Genomic DNA, 16277 nt, shown 5'->3' with positions numbered 1-16277 from the left:
CTTCCTGAAACTTATTCACTCAGTTGGCCTGATGTAGGGACAGGTATTCCTCTGACTTGGACTGTTGTCTGGCCAGGTACTGTGCTCTCATGACCATTATCCAGATGGCACCCACTTTTTGCTTGATATGAGGTGGGCACAAAGCCTGACTGGTTTAAACAGAATTAAGAGCTTTTTTCCTTGTGGCCATTTGTCCCTCCTGCCAGAAAGTTGCCCTTGACTTAGCATTTCAGCCTATAAAGTGGGACAATGGGCAAAGTCATTCTCTTCTGTCACTTTTTTTCCTGGTGACAATAGGGGCACTGTTATTGGGGCCTAGAAAGGCTGAAAAGCTAGTCAAAGGCTAGGTAATGGGGCACTTATCAAAAGCATCTGTTTAGCTGATCCAGCTGAAGAGACAGGGAGTAGTCACACCTGTTTGACTGGTTTACATCAACTTCCAGCAGGTCCAGTTCTCAGCAGCTCTGGATGGAGTCTGTTAGCCAGGTAAAAACCTGCTGAGACAAATACAGACTAGGGACAAAAGTTAAAGTTGTGTCTATAAGACAGCTGGGGTAGGCTTATGCCTTTGAGACCCAGTAAAAGCGTGGACATTCTTTTCTCAGTCCAGAAAAATTGGTATACAGATTGGACAGACTTGTTTTTAGCATGATAAGAGGCACCCTCTAGTCTATATTAAGAAGACCACCCAAGGGAAATTAAAATCTTGGGCTTGGGACTGATTAGTAAGTAGTCAGTGCTCCAGCTTATCAGAACTTTTATCCCTGATCTTTCCAAGGCCTTTATCAAGAAGTGGTGTTAGATTTTGCCACATGATTTTTAGCATCTAATGAGATGATCATGTTTTGTTTTTCCTTCCGTTTGTTTATATGATGGATTACGCTGATGGACTTTTATATGTTGAACCACCTCTGCACTCCCGGGATGGAGCCTACATGGTCATAGCAAATGATACCTTTCATGTGTTCTTGGATTCGGTTTGTGAGTATTTTTTTCATCAATGTTCATGAGGGAAATTGGCCTGAAATTCTTTTTCTTTGATGGGTCTTTGTGTGTTTTAGATACCAGAATTACAGTAGCCCCATAGAGTGAGTTTGGCAATGTTCCTTCTGTTTCTATTTTGTGCAATAGTTTGAAGAGTATTGGTATTAGCTCTTCTTTAAAAGTCTGGTAGAATTCTGAGCTAAAATCATCTGGCCCTGAGTCTCTTTTCCCCCCTGTTTGGGAGACATTCAATGACTGCTTCTTTTCCTTAGGGGTAATGGAGATATTTAACTTGTTTTCCTGATCTTGATTTAGATTTGGTAAATGGAACCTACCAAGGAAATTGTCCATTTCATTTAGATTTTTCCAATTTCTTAGACAATAGTTTTTTGAAGTAAGACCTACTGTTTCTTCGTCGCCCCCCCCCCCAGTGTCTGTTGTTATGTTCTGTTTTTCCTTTCTGATTTTGTTGATTTGGGAATTTTCTCTCTGCCTTTTAGTTAGTTTTACTAAATATGTGTCTTTTGTCTATCTTGTTGACTTTCTGAAAGGACTGCCCCTTGATTCCCTTCATTCTTCCTCTTAAAGAACTTCTTTTTGCTTCTGTTCACTTTTCATCTTGTCCTCTGTTTCTAAATGGTTGACTTCAGCTTGAGTTTGATTATTTGCAGCCATCTACTCCTCTTGGGTGTGTCAGCCTCTTTTGTTGTGGAAGCTTCCAGAGGAGCTGTTAAGTGGCTACTGTGCAATCTCCCCAATTTCTATATGAAGGCGCTTAGTACTACAAACTTTCCTCTTAGTACTGCTTTCATTGTGTCCCATAAGCTTGGGTATGTTGTACCTTCATTTTCATTGATTTTAGAAAGTCTTTATTTTCTTTTTCATTGTAGGGTTTTTGTTATTTCTGTTGTTGAGATCATCTTAATCCATGGTGATCTGGGAAAACAGAATGGGTAATTTCAATTTTTTGTATACGGATTGCTTTGTGCCTGACTATATACTGCCAATTTTCGAGAAGGTTCCATGTGGCACACAGAAGAGAGAGTACTCTTTTGTGTTGGGTGAAAAGTTCTGTAGATAACCATTGGGTCCATTGGATTCATTCCATCTGTTGGTTTCATTGTTTCTCTATTATGTTTCTGCCTCAGTGATCTGTCCATTGGATAGAATGGGGCACTGAATTCTCCCACAATTGAGGTGTCTGCGTCGTTCTGTGCTTTTACCTTTAATAACAAGTTTGTTTTGGATTTTTTAAATATATTTTTTAATAAATCTGAGTGCCCTTGTATATTGGTCCAAGATGTTCTGAATTGGAATGCCCTCTTGGTAGACTTTTTGTTTGGTGAGAATGGCATATTCTTCCCCATCACTTTTCACTAAATTTGGTTGAAATTCTATTGCTTCATGCTGTACTACTCTATTAAAGAGCTAGCTATGGAGTTGGATTAGACACCCTGTCTCCCAACCCAAGCATGCTTGTTTTAAAATTTCCTCCAACATACCAGTCCTGGGTCAGGAGACCATCTGACACTAGGACAAAGACAGAAAACAAAGTTAAACAGCCTAAGAAAAGACACTGTGTGAACTCAAAGGGCTAAACTATAAGCCATTCATTAGGATCTTAAAGAAAAAATTATTTTAAAGATGTATTTATTATTTAGACAGCATGTGTGCCTACAAGCCAAATGAGGGCACCAGATCTCACTATAGATGGTTGTGAACCACATGGTTAGTTGTTGGAAATTGAACTCAGGGTCTCTGAGCCATGGTTTGTAGTCGTATTGAATATCCTTAAAATATCCCTAAAGAAAACTGAAACAACCTGATGTTAGCATTTTCTAAGTTCCTGTAGATGTTGGGTTTTTATAGTTTTCTGTTTAATGCCATCTAGGATACAGATAACTATATTATTCTACAACTGAATGGATTATATGACAAATACTGAATAAGCTTTTCAGGGTATCTGCCTGCATCTGCAGACACACACAAATGGGTTAAAATGTAAAATAAGACCCTCAGTCTAAACTATCTTGTTTGTAAGGACCAAACAAACTCCCTTTTTAAAAAGAGACTCCATTTTGCTAAGGAAACTCATTTTGTGTTCAACCTAGCCAAGGGCTGAACCCAGATTCCAGACTAAGCACAAACTAGCCTGAACAGAAAAAAAATCTTCGCTGGCAACAAATCAGCTTACCTTGGGAAAGTCCAAATATACTCTCTGCTGGTCAAGCTGAGTAGCAGGTGGTCTGGCACATAGCAACAACCAATTAGGAGAGGCCAAGGCCAAGTTCCTAATGGCCCCATGACTGCCTCAGCCAATCTTTTCTATAGGCCAACTTGCCCCTACACCTATTACCCAACAATGAAACTCTAAGTCTTGTAACTCTCTGCTTGCAGCTTTTCTGCCCAGATGTCATCCAATCATATACTGTAGAACCCATTTCTTTGTTTAAAATCTATATTTAATAAACCCTCTCAATTGAGACTCCAGTCCACTTCCCTGCACCTGCTGCGTCAGCGCATTGGAGGTGTGTCCTGGGATCGACCCTGCAGTATAAAGACATCCTTGCCACTGCATTTGGACTCGGCTCTTGGGTGATCTGTTGAGAGAGTCTCTCAAAATTTGGGCATGACATTGTTAAAAACACCAAATACGCCTATTTAAGGTAACCAGAGCTGGACTTGTGAACACTTAATATTCCTTCCAAAAAGGAAATAGGTAAGATGATTGGCCCTTCCTGGGAATATGCAGTCCAAATGCAGCCCACCTAGGAAAGCACTCACAGCCCCACCCACAAGAGTTGCTGCAGCCCACACAAACAGGCTCCCTCTTCTCCACTGCATTCAGTAGTTTTGTCAACACTTTACACTTCACCCAGCCCTCAACGTGTCCATCAACTGGCAAGACAGAAGGCAGACCTGTCACTGCTCAAGTCTCCTACCTTGGCTTGCAAGCTCTGCCCACTATGCCTACATCATCAGCCTCAGCTGCACCTAAGCATCAAGCCCCGCCTACCACTACTACCTAAGTCATCACAGCCCCACTCACAACACCTCCAGCACAAGCTACCCCAGCAGAGACAGCTTCTGTCCCGGCCCCCCAGACACACATCTACAGCCCCTTCACTCAGCACTCACAGCTTCTTCCTGAGAATGTACAATACTTCCCGCCACAGACAGGATTCTCAACCCGTGGGTCGTGACCCACATACCAGCTATGTATGTTGTGGTTCCATTTGTAACCGTGGCAAAATTCCAGTTGTAAAATAGCAAGGAAACACATGAGGGGCCGTGTTAAAGAGTGACAGCATTAGGAAGGTTGAAACCCACTGCCCTTCCCTGACCTTTGCAAGCACAGCCCCCACCCACTACTCTATCTCAGCAGGTCACAGTGCCCCACTGCTACAGGTGTTCTCTGCCAAATGAAGGTCAAGTGAGGATTCAGCCTTCTGCCCCCTCCTCAGAAAGTGACCACTCACATCATAGCCTTGGCCTGCTGCCCTGCATTCCCTGCTCACTTATCTCACCACTCACACAGCCCAGCCCACAACAACTGCCACAGCAGAAACAGCCCTTGGACACTCTTCTCCTTCGGCAGGTCCAGACAACACTCAGTAGGTATCAAAAGTTAAACTGACACAATCCAGGACTAAGCTAAAAGCCAGACCTCAACCAAGCCCTGCATCAACAAGAGAGCTCAGCCCACCACTTTTCAGTCAGCTCTCACAACCTCACACTAGTATATACCTACACAGCCCTGTCCTGCTCTTAGGGTGACCCTGCCTCTTCTCAGGTCAACATCCAGAGCCCAGCCCAATTTTGTATGAGATCACCTAGCCTCCCACCCTGGCAGCCCCTTACCTCCACACTGCAGGATCCATAGCCACGCCCCCAACACTTCACCACCTCCTGCTTCCCTAGTAATCAGGACGGTCCCTCACACCCCATTTGGCCCTCACAACCCTGCCTGAGTCTGTCTACCTCCCTGCCTCAGCTCTAAGCACTCCTGAACACCGCCCCTCCCCCAACCCTTCCGGGACCTGTTCTCAAGGGATTCTACATAGCACAAAGTTTCCTTCTCTAGCTCTTACTAGGTCCAGATCCACCCACCCTTCCACCCTAGCATACAAGCCCCGCCCACCACTATTGACCTCAGCAGTCAGAGCCCCACCCACACACACACACCAGCACCAGTTCTCCTGCTGCAGGGCACCCTATCCTTACTTCCAAGTTTTCTCATAGACTCCTTCTCCATTCAGCCCTGGCCCATCCCCTGACACTCTTTTTTGACTTCCTTCAGGCCTGCTGTTATGGACCCACGGCCCTGCCCTCTTTAGAGGTTGTCAGGCTGAGCCTGATCCAATAGAGTCCCTATGGTTAGAGCAGCCTGCTGTAATGATCTCATAGACTTCATGTCTGCAGAAGACCAAGCCTTTAATCCCACCCCTTGGGAAGCAGAGGCAGGGAGAAAAATGAGTTCAAGGCCAGGCTTGTATTCAGAGCAAGTCCAGCACAGTCAAGGATACACAGAGAAACCCTGTCCTTGGAAAAATAGAAAAGAAAAGAAAGAGAAAAGAGAAAAGAAAAAAAAAGAAAATATGTGTTAGGGGCTGGACAAAGGCAGCTGAGTGGATGGCTGTAAACTTCCCTCAACAGTTTTACAGGAGCAGCTGGCGCAGGCCTGACCAATGGTACTCTGTGTTGCTGTGCATCCCCTCACCTGGGGTGGGGGTCTTTCGGCCTGAACCTGGATGCATGGCCAGGACACTGTGAGCTGGAGGCCTGTGCTGCCTGGTGACCACAAGGCTGAGCCCAGAATGGGACCCTAAGAAGGAAAGCCTTGGAATCCACTCTAAGAGAAGGAAATAAGGAAACTGTGTAGCAGAGTTTGTGCCCTTTGCCCTCCTGTGGCTGTGTTCTCCCTCCTGGAGGGTCTCAAGCAGTGCTAGGCCAGCCCCACCTCCTGCCACCCACTCTTCCTCCTTCCTCCTGAGTGTGGAGGCAGGCAGGTGGCAAGCTCTGTGCTGCTCCTCCTGGGCCCTCCCCTTCTTGCCATTAGGCTGTGAGCTCAGTGAGGAGGCCCAGGTCAAATGTCCTGTGTGCCCTGAAACTCCACTGACATTGATGCTCTGCTGCTTCTCAACAACATGCCTGGCAGTGGGGTTTTGCTTAAGGACAGGCCATGCAAACCTGGGGTTTGGTGCTCTGGTGCCTGTCTGTGCAGTTTGAGAGTCTGGTGTCAGGGAGGGGAAGTGGCACTTACTGGATAGGATGGAGGCTTCTAGAGAAAGGCCCCACAAGGTCTAGCCAACAGAAGTGGCCTAGCCTCAGGGAACACAGAGGAGGGAGTGTCCCCTTGCCCTATTCAGGTGTCACAACTGTGTGAGTTGACATCAGCATAGAGACAGTCAGTCCTCTGATTGTCCTGCCTGCTGACTCACTCTGAGGTCACTGCCTCCAGTACCAACCCTAACTTCAGCTGAGAAGCATTTACAGAAGACACCATGCTGCACCTTTTGGGCAACAAATTCTGGGCTGTTAGGTCCAAAGACATCTAGTTCCCCTTCACCAAAAGGAACCACTTCCTTTCTGTCAGGGAAAATGGGCAGATATCTGTATCTGATGCCTATGAGCACAGCAAAGCTGATGCTGGCTTCCTGGTTACTTCGGTATAACAAATGTCTTCTTAAAAGTTAGTTAGTTACAGAAAACACACAGGAAGGATTACTAAGCATGGTTTCTGGGATCTCATTGAATGACTTATTTTTTGATTATCAAATTTTACCTGGATAAAGCAATCTTTGTTTTCTTTTATAGATAAGGTTTCTTTCTTTCTCTTCTCTCTCTCTCTCTCTCTCTCTCTCTCTCTCTCTCTCTCTCGTTCTCTCTCTCGTTCTCTCTCTCTTTCTTCATTCCTTCCTTCCTTCTTTTTTTCCGAAGATAAGTTTCCTGTGTTTACGCTTGTCTGTCCTAGACTCACATTTTAGACCTGGGTGACCTTGAACTCACCTAGATCTGCCTGCCTCTGTCTCCCTTAGTTCTGAGATCACAGGCTTGCACCATGACACCTGGCCCTAAAATCTCTTTTTATTGTTACATGAAAAAGGTACCAGTGCCTTTAATCTCAGCACTCACTCAGGGAAGGCCAAAGCAGGTGGAACTCTGTGAGGTCAAGGCCGGCCTGGTCTACAGAGTAAGTTCCAGGACAACCAGGCCTAACACATAGAAACCCTGTCTTTAAATAAGAAAAGGCATTTTTTGAGAGTCAATTTACACACACCCAAAGTTCCTATCTGATCTAGTGGCTATCTGGAAAGAGCCATCACCTCAGGCATATGAGACTTCCTGGGTTGCCAGACAGGTCAGAGCACTGGGTTTATGCAAAGGCTCTGAGAAACCTTCAAAACCATAACACAAAGACTCTTGAGATAATGATCACTGACCAAAGGCAGCTTCACAGATTAGCTGCTGTCATTCCACATTCCGGATAGATACAATGGATCTGCTAAAATTCTGCTGTGCACTAGCCCTTTTGTTCTGACCCAATTCCTAGAAGGTAGGTCCCCAGGAGCCCTGACTCAGAAACACGTGGCCAGAAATGTACAGCCTCGCCCCATCTAATTGTTGTGATGTGACTAACTGCATTCTGGCTCCTCTTAGCTGTACAGAAGAGTGAAGAGGGCAGGTCTCTGTCTTTGGGTCCGAAGCTTCTCCTCATCAGGCTGTGTTTGCTGTGCCCAGAAATCTCAGCAGCCTATGAGGTTGTGTGGAGCTGGAAGTTCACTTGGTACTCACCAGGCTGCAGCTTAGTCACCAGAACCAAGTTTCAGACCCCAAAACCCGTACTAGAAGCCCATACCTAGGAGAGAGGAGGAGCATATATTCCAAAATGGACTTCTCCTCACTTGTGGAGGACAGTGTGACCACTGTGGGCTCAGAGGAGCCGGGGTGGAATGGTGCTGAGAAGGCAGCTAAGTAAAGGCCCTGTCAGCTCACTCTCACAGTGCAGACAGACTCTAAAGGCAAGGCAACATTGAGCCACAATTTGTTCGCAAAACAACTCTCTCCATGCTGTTCCCAGACCCATCCAGACTGTCATGCTCTCATGAAGGGGATGGTAAAGAGGACCTCCCTCCTGCTGTGCCCCCTGACCTTCCTGACATGGCCCTAAGTATCTCAATGTTTAGGGAAATGGAGAACTGCAAGGAAATGCCCTGTATGCTAAGGGTCTCCTGCTACAGTGTGGATTGCACAGATAAACAGCACTTAGTGTCTGTGCCCCCCCCCCACACACATCATACGTGCTTCCTCATGTCATTATTTCAGCCCAGACCCATGTAGTGTATGAACAGAATCCAGGGGTCAAGGTGCCAAGTCCAGGGCCAGGCACTGAGTCGACACCTATGCCCCGGCAAATGTGTGGTGAACAGGGATAGCCCTCAGTCCTTCTGCAGTGCAAGAGCTCTGTGGAGAGGTTTCCCCAGCAAGGAAGGCTGGCTCCCACCCAGCTATTTATTTTTTTCTTTAATTAATTTATTTTTGTTACATCTCAATGGTTAACCCATCCTTTGTATCCTCCCATTCTTCCCTCCCTCCCATTTTCCCCTTATTCCCCTCCCCTATGACTGTTCCTGAGGGGGATTACCTCCCCCTGTATATGTTCATAGGGTATCAAGTCTCTTCTTGGTAACCTGCTATCCTTCCTCTGAGTGCCACCAGGTCTCCCTCTCCAGGGGACATGGTCAAATGTGAGGCACCAGAGTATGTGAGAAAGTCATATCCCTCTCTCCACTCTACTGTGGAGAATGTTCTGACCATTGGCTGGATATTTATTATCTTACAAATCCTAAATATAGCTCTGATTCTTTGAGGTTGACTAACAAGTATTAGTTGGCCAGGTAAGGTGGCTCACAGCTGCAATCCCAGCACCTGGGAGACAAAGGCAAGTATATCTTTGTGAGTTCCAGGCCACCCTGGTCTACAATAAGAGGTCCAGGTCAGACAAGGCCACACAGAGAAACCCTGTCTCAAGAAGACACACACACACACACACACACACACACACACACACACACACACACACAAAGGCTTAATGGAGGACATTTTGTAGCAAACATTTGCAGGTTCCGTTGTAAAGTTTCTAGTGTCGGTCTTCCTCATGGGTCAGGCAATTTCCTACCCTGAGGCACTGAGAGGATAGGCCTGCGTCTCCCAGGCCAGGGTACAGTAGTGTCCATCCCTTAGCAGACAGGCAGTAGTGTGAGGTGTGCTTATACATTGCTAAGGGATGCTTGGCTATGACCCTCCCTCGGCTGCTGATCAGAAACTTCCCAGCAACATCTGCAGAGGGCAGGGACCCAGGAGAATGGAATCTCCTGCTTCCAGATACTGGACTAATGTGAGGAGACACCACCAGGTCAGTAGCTATAGCCTTCTGCACCCAGATTGCTGAGGGCACAAAACTACAGCTGCTGTCCATGGAAGGGCAAGGCTGACCCAAGGATGTGGAAGCCTGGGCCTCTGGAATACTGCCAAGTGTTAGCTAGCATAGCACTCAGACTCTGGGCTCAACTTTTAGATGTTTATTCAGCACCATTAGATTTGGTGTAATGCAGTAAGAATGGAAACTGGTTCAATTTCACAAAAATAGTGGTGACTTTTCCCAGTCTTTAGAGGACCTGGATTTCGTGAGCTTGTTTTGTTTTTGAACAGTGAGCAGATTATACTTGTGTTATGCGCATAGTTCTTCTCCTTGTCCATCTCTTCCTCTTCTTCCTCCTCTTCCTTCCCTTCCTCCCCTTTCTTTCACTCCTCCTCTTCCTCCTCATCTGTCTCTCTTAGGGATATGGTTGAGAGGTCAGCTTTCATGATGGAATGGCAAGTGTTCTACATAGACATCACATACTGAGGAGCTACTTGCGGCAGGCACTGCCCTTTCCGTCTTACCAGTAGCCGATGGAGAAACTGTCCCATGATCAGATGTGCCCTCTCTGCTCTGGCCACATGTCTCCTGATGTGGGCAGTTGTCATGGGCACTTATAGGGAAGTTGCTCTTTTTCAGTGTACTAGAAGGCCCTGGGGAAAGGTTGCCTGCAGGTGTCTGTTTGTTGGGAACCCCCTAGTGGGACTTCATGCCATCTTTCTTGGGCTTATGCAACCAAGAGGAACACTGGGTAGGTAAAAGCCTCATCCATTTTTGGATGTGGCCCCGCACTTGTAAATGGAGATTGTGCCTTGCTCACCACAGCCACATTAGTCGATTTGCTCCTGACAGTATTCCCCAGGAGCTCTGGCTTGTCCCTCTGGAAGTTCAAGTAGCCATAGATCTAAAACAAAATGGATTAGGCTAGCCAATTTGAAACGCAGCTATACTGACCATACCACGTTCTATTGGTCATTTTTTTGTGATGCAGAAAATGGCAGAAGTGGCTGGCGAAAGGTGTGCTGTGCTGTGGCAGGACCCCAGTAAAGAGAAATGACTCATGTGTAAGGTGGTGACACATGTATGTAACATAAACTGGCTCCTCCTCTGCCTACCTGACTGCTTGTCTTCAGACATCTAAAGGGACAAACTGGAGTCCATTGTCAAAGTCTTGTACCCTTTAGTAAACAACACTGTCTGCTGAATGAGGAGCTTGAAGCACATTGTTAATGGGGTGTGTAGATAGGAAGAGGTTCTCTTCACAAAAAGTGGGAGACAAAGAAAAGCTTTGTAAGTTACCATGATTTTCCAGTCTTCTCCAGAGCAGACCCGGCAAAGAAAGTTCTTCCAGCTTTCCTTCTCAAAATTGTTTCGTGGGCTCCTTCTCCAGCTGCTGCTGCTGCTAGGAAGGGATGCCTCAACCCTGAGGACCTGAGGAGCCCTGGATCCTGAGCCTTGCTCATCCCTCTCTTCTTCTTCTTCTTCTTCTTCTTCTTCTTCTTCTTCTTCTTCTTCTTCTTCTTCTTCTTCTTCTTCTTCTTCTTCTTCCTCTCCTCCTCCTTCTTCTTCATCTTCTTCTTACTATTATTTTGTTTATCTGGTTGGTTTTTCAAGACAGGATTTCTCTGTGTAGCCTTGGCTGTCCTGGACTCTCTCAAATTCACAGAGCTCTGCTTGTGTCTGCCTCTATGACGGCTGGGATTACAGGCCTGCACCACAGCACCTGGCTTCCAAAATCTACTTATCACTTCTTTTCTCATGACCTGTGACAAACCAGCAACAGTAGCAGCAGCAGCAGGAGAAAGAGCCAGGCCTGCTTTCTTAGGTTCTGGTCTTTTTATTCCCTTTCTAGAGTCCCCAGAATTAAACTATCTTCAGCTGGCAAAACTGCAGCCCTGCCAAGCACACAGGAGGCAAATAGTCTGCTTCTGTGGACAATTTGAAGCAACCACATCCCAAGCCTGGGATTAACACCAAAAGATGTTCACATAGCATAACTGTGATTTTTAAGACACCAAACATCTCGCTACAGCTTTCTCTTAGGCCAAGCACATTTATAAGAAGTACTACATCTTATACAGCAATTCCAGTGGAGAGATAGGACAAAGTCAGCAGATGTTATCATACAGTGGGACAAAGTCAGCAGGAAGCTGTTCAAAGTTACACAGGTTAAACACAGGGAACTTCGAGAGCATTATAGACTGAACACCTAGTGGCCTTGGTCCTGGTAATCACAGCTCCATGTGATTGGAAGAGTTCAGATCACAAGATGTGAAGCAATAGCTCCCCCCAAGGCCCCGGCCCCAAGCCATTACCAGCTCTACTATGCATAATTCTGGTTTTAGAAACTGAGCTACATTCCTTCCTTCCCCATACATCAGTGCTTGTGGGTGGAAAGCTCCCAAGGCCTGGCCCCAGGCTATTACTGGCTCTGCCAAACACGATGCTAATTTTGAAAAAAAAGATATAGTGCCTTGTCCATAGGTCAGGGCCTCAGGGAAAGCCTTGGTGGATCAGTTCAGTCCTCAGAAGTTCTCTCCTTTATTATTATTATTTATTTTTAAAGTCCAGATGAGTTTACCGGTGTCTGATTATCCAAGAGACTCTTATGTCCTCCACCCAACAAATACCTTCTAGCATTGTGAAAAGAATTATCAATACACGCATTCTAATCATAATATTGAATGGAGGTGGAGGGTTATAAAGCATATTAAATCCTGTAACTTGTTCAATGTACCTTTGGCTAGTTTGGATGGGAAATCCATACAATTAGAGAGAAACAGCTGATACAAATAATCTGGAAAAATTCCCTACTTTTTGGAGCAGAGGGACTATCCGTGTAAATAATATATGTGGAAGGCTAACATAAGCACTGATTCCAAACATGTTACAGTTGTTTTTCTTCTCTAAAAGTCCCATAGATGATCACGAGGTCCAGAGCTATGGCTAACAGCCAAAGGTCTAGTTGAGTCTTTTCTTTTTCTTTTTTTTAGACATTATAATAGGATGGGGTTCGTTGAGGTGATCTCAGGATATCAACCCTGACCAGGTGCCACACCCAGGACAATTGAACCAGCCCCTCAGGTTGTCCATCCAGAGGCACAGAGTCCTTTAGAATCACGCACCATGTTAGAGCCATGGAACACAGCACCCAAAGGGGGATTGTGCTTTGAAAGCAGAGCATTGGCTCTTTATTGCAACCTGGGGATAATCTATCTGCTTGGGCAACCTGTGGATTGTTAGAAACCGGAAAATTCAAGTGATGAATGAAGTGGTATTTTAAACACTGTATATCAGTCTCCATGGACCCCAAAGCCTTAAGCCTTATAGGTCAGAAAGATGGAAGGGACACATAGGGACCTCCCAGTGACAAACATATAGGGATAGTTGATGATATGCCAGAATCATTCAAGAGAGCAGTGCAAAGCAGCACATGTAAATGACCCAGAAGATCAGTAACATCAGTCTGATACTTTGTTATTATATAATGAGAGTCAGATATTTTAAAAACTTAATATGATATACTTTACAGCCTGTTTTTAATTACTAAACATGGACCTGATAAATTTTAACAGCATAATATGGCCTTTAATTTTTATTCTTCATATACCTTATATAGCTTCTGCATCCTCTGTGTACTTTAAATAACTTACTTGGGATTTTGTAGGTTATGAGAAACCCTCTTGGGCTTTTTTTTTTTCAAATATATATCTATCTCAATCTTTATATACAAACCCTTATTTATAAAGATATTTTTATTTTAGCCGCATCACATTTTTATTTATTAATACCATGAGATTTAGTAGTACTATAGGAGAAAGCCCCATCCCACCTTCATAAAAAATTTCCTGAGAAGGCCTGCTTGGAACAACTAAGTAATCCTTAGAGAATTGAGACCCAACAGAGGCTACCTACCTTTAGCAGCTCTTTACCCCTAGCAACTTTAACTATTTTGTTGTAGTTGATGTTGTTGAAATTTGTCAGCCACAAACTGTTAGTTTTTGGAAGTACTATGCTACTTTATGTATCCTGTCAAATTGTATCAAAATTAAATGAAACAAAACATCAAAATCATAACATAAACATCTCTTTGTGTCCAGGAAGTTGATCTCATAGGTAGTTGATAGGGTGGGTGGAGAAGAGAGGAAGGATACATTGTAACTCTCTTCAAGGACATGTTACCAGCTCAGTTTTAGCCTTTATTTTTTGTATTTCTCTCTTAGGCTGCTCTGTTCTCCTTGTCCCTGTCACAGAGCCAGAAGGCTATTCTGTGGGACTGACCCAGGAGTCGGGGTTAAAGGACATATGGAGAAAGAAAAAACACCTATGAACCAGAAATGGGAGGGTCAAATCCCACATTCTAGAGTCAGCCTTTTGGCTTAAATGCCACAGGTCATTTTGAGAGCAACAGGTGCTCTGCTTGGATTGATGGGAGCTCATTAGACCTCCTTGCATCCACGAGAGTGTGTCCAATTGGAGGTTTGAGCTGGTAAAACCTGATGTGTAGAAATTAATCAGAGCAGAGGAGAAAATAGAAAAAGGACTTGGAGGTCAGAAATATTTTAGCATTGTCACTATGAAGCTGTGTCTGTCAGTGCCTGCCTGTGGCCTCTCAGGCACATTTGTCCTACCTGCTCTGTGCCACATGCCAGGCCATGGCTTTGGCTCACCTGCACTAGCAAGTGGCTCTCCTGAGAGGCTTGGGGTGGAGGAGGGTCTGGGGCCTAAGGCCAGGCTGCCAGTCACCCCACCCTTTGTGATCCCAGCCACCAGCATCTAGGCCACCTTTAAAAAACCCTTGATGTGCTGAGGTGAGTTGATGGGTGGGGGCTCTCATTTTCTGAGAAGGGGAGGGGGCTGAGAGAAAAAAGAGGGTAGGAGGGTGGGATCCAGAGGAGAGGAGGGAGTGGGCTGCTGTAGGGATGTAAAGCAAATGAGTGAGTGAGTGAGTGAGTGAGTGAGTGAGTGAATAACCAAACAACAGCCCCCACACAGGCAAGCTTCCTCCCCTGCTGTAGGTTCTGTCACCTCCTGGAGCTAGTGCAGAGGCCTTCAGAGCCACCTGGTAGCTTCAGCTGTTCTTCCTAATTCTTACCCTTTTCAGATATCTCTTCTTCTCTTTGGCCCATTGGTCTGTAAAACCCCTGCTGTGGTAGGAGCATTGGCTCAGAGGAACCAGTAGGAGCCATTTTGGGAGATTTTATAATTGTTTTCACCAAAAACAAAAACAAAAACATAACACCAACACACACAAAAAAATCCATTTTCCTTGTTCCTTCTGGCATCATGAAGTAACTTAAGCACTGATGTCACTTTTTGTTCCTATACTTTTTAAAAGTTTTCTTTTTTAATGTTTTCTCCTCCAGTGTGCTTTGGACTATGTAGTAACCAGAAATTTGAGGTTTGTACTACAGTTAAATTAACTTCATCCTGTGGATCTAAGCAATTTTGAAGCAAATTTCCTAGTACAAATTATCCCTCCCTTGCTTTCTCTTCCCTTGCTCTAAGCTCTGCCCCTGCTTGGGATAGGTGGTGTAGGAGCTTAGTTGGCCCTCATAGGTGGTGTTCTGTCTGTGAGTTTTACCTGCATGTTCTCATGCCTTTAAATTCACAGAAACTTTGTCAGGGAAGCAAGGGCAGACTTTTAGAATGAAAATAAAGAAGCTTTTGACATGCTTTAATAATTCGTTATAAGAACTAGAGTGCAGAAGCAAAGCATCTAAGGCGGCAAATGTCCTCTTCTGAATATGGCTGTCGCACATTTACTCCTGATTCTTCTCTGCTGGGCACGACTTCTCATATATATTTATGTAATCAGTATACAGATATGGATAGAGGTATCACAGGAATGCCTAGTCTCTCTCCTGTATTCAGGTACACTCCTTCAGGTGGCAGTTTGACTGAACCTGCAGGTCACTCTTCAGTAACAAGGTCCTGAGAGGGAGGGGCCAGGAGACAAAAAAAAGATAGAAAAATTGGAAATCGGGAAGATAAACCTTGGGCATGAGGTCTTGTAAAAGCAATCTCTTATGCCAAACAAGCTTCTTAACAAGCACAGCATCACTGGACATGGTGGTGCACACTTTTAATCCCAATGATTGTAGGCAGAGGCAGGGGCATCTCTGAGCTCAAGGCCAGTGTGTTCTATAGAGCAAGTTTCAGCACATCCTGGTCTACAAAGTGAAACCCGGTCTTGAAGGAAAAAAAAAGGTACATCATCTATAGATTATTTACAGGGGTGAAATGGAATAAAATCAGCAAGAAGATATTCAAACAATGCCACACAAGGACAGATCATTTCAAGAGCAAGACAGCAAAGCACACAGCAGTGGCCTTGGGTCTGATAACCATAGCCCCAAATGTTGGGAAAAGTGGGGTTCTCAGAATATGTAGCCAGGCTTGCCCCAGGCCATTAGCAGCTCTGCCAAGTATATTCCTGGTTACATTGGGGCCTCAGGGAAAAGTACTCAAGGCCCTGGCTCCAAACCATTACTGGCTCCTCTAAGCATATTCTTGGTTTAAAAAAGGAGCCATGCCTCTTCTCCACATATATTAGGGCCTCAGAGAAAGCCTCAGAGGCTCAACCCAGCCCTCCACAGGAGAGAGGAATTTGCACAAGTTGTTCACTGAGTTTTTTCATATGGACCCTGCCTGACAGCAACCCACCCACACCTACACTAAGATGGAGGGAGGGAAGGAGGGAGGAAGGAGAGAGAGAGAGAGAGAGAGAGAGAGAGAGAGAGAGAGAGAGAGAGAGAGAGAGAGAATGAGGAGGAGGAGGAAAAATAAAATAAAATAGTTTTAGTTAAATCCTAAGGAGAATTTCTACTTGCTTAGCTAGACATAACTGAAGTCATCCAAACCAAATAGG

General features: G+C 45.1%; 1 long non-coding RNA gene across 2 annotated transcripts in view; it reads right to left on the bottom strand.

Moving 5' to 3' along the window:
• LOC311601337 overlaps positions 1-16277 on the bottom strand; it is a 31747-nt gene that overhangs the window by 3274 nt on the left and 12196 nt on the right. The window contains exons 2-3 of one of the 2 annotated variants that reach the window (XR_014780528.1): positions 2487-2514; positions 415-494 (exon numbers count right to left, since the gene is read on the bottom strand). This is a non-coding gene — a long non-coding RNA (uncharacterized lncRNA). Of the gene's footprint in view, positions 1-414; positions 495-2486; positions 2515-4845; positions 5032-16277 lie in introns of those variants that run through there. The other variant, XR_014780529.1, reaches the window with a different exon arrangement.

Source organism: Acomys minous (assembly GCF_964271855.1).
Source record: "Acomys minous genome assembly, chromosome: 7".
Taxonomy (NCBI): domain Eukaryota; kingdom Metazoa; phylum Chordata; class Mammalia; order Rodentia; family Muridae; genus Acomys; species Acomys minous.
The sequence above is the reverse complement of the archived record's forward strand: the minus strand, read 5'-3'. Positions and strand labels throughout refer to the sequence as shown.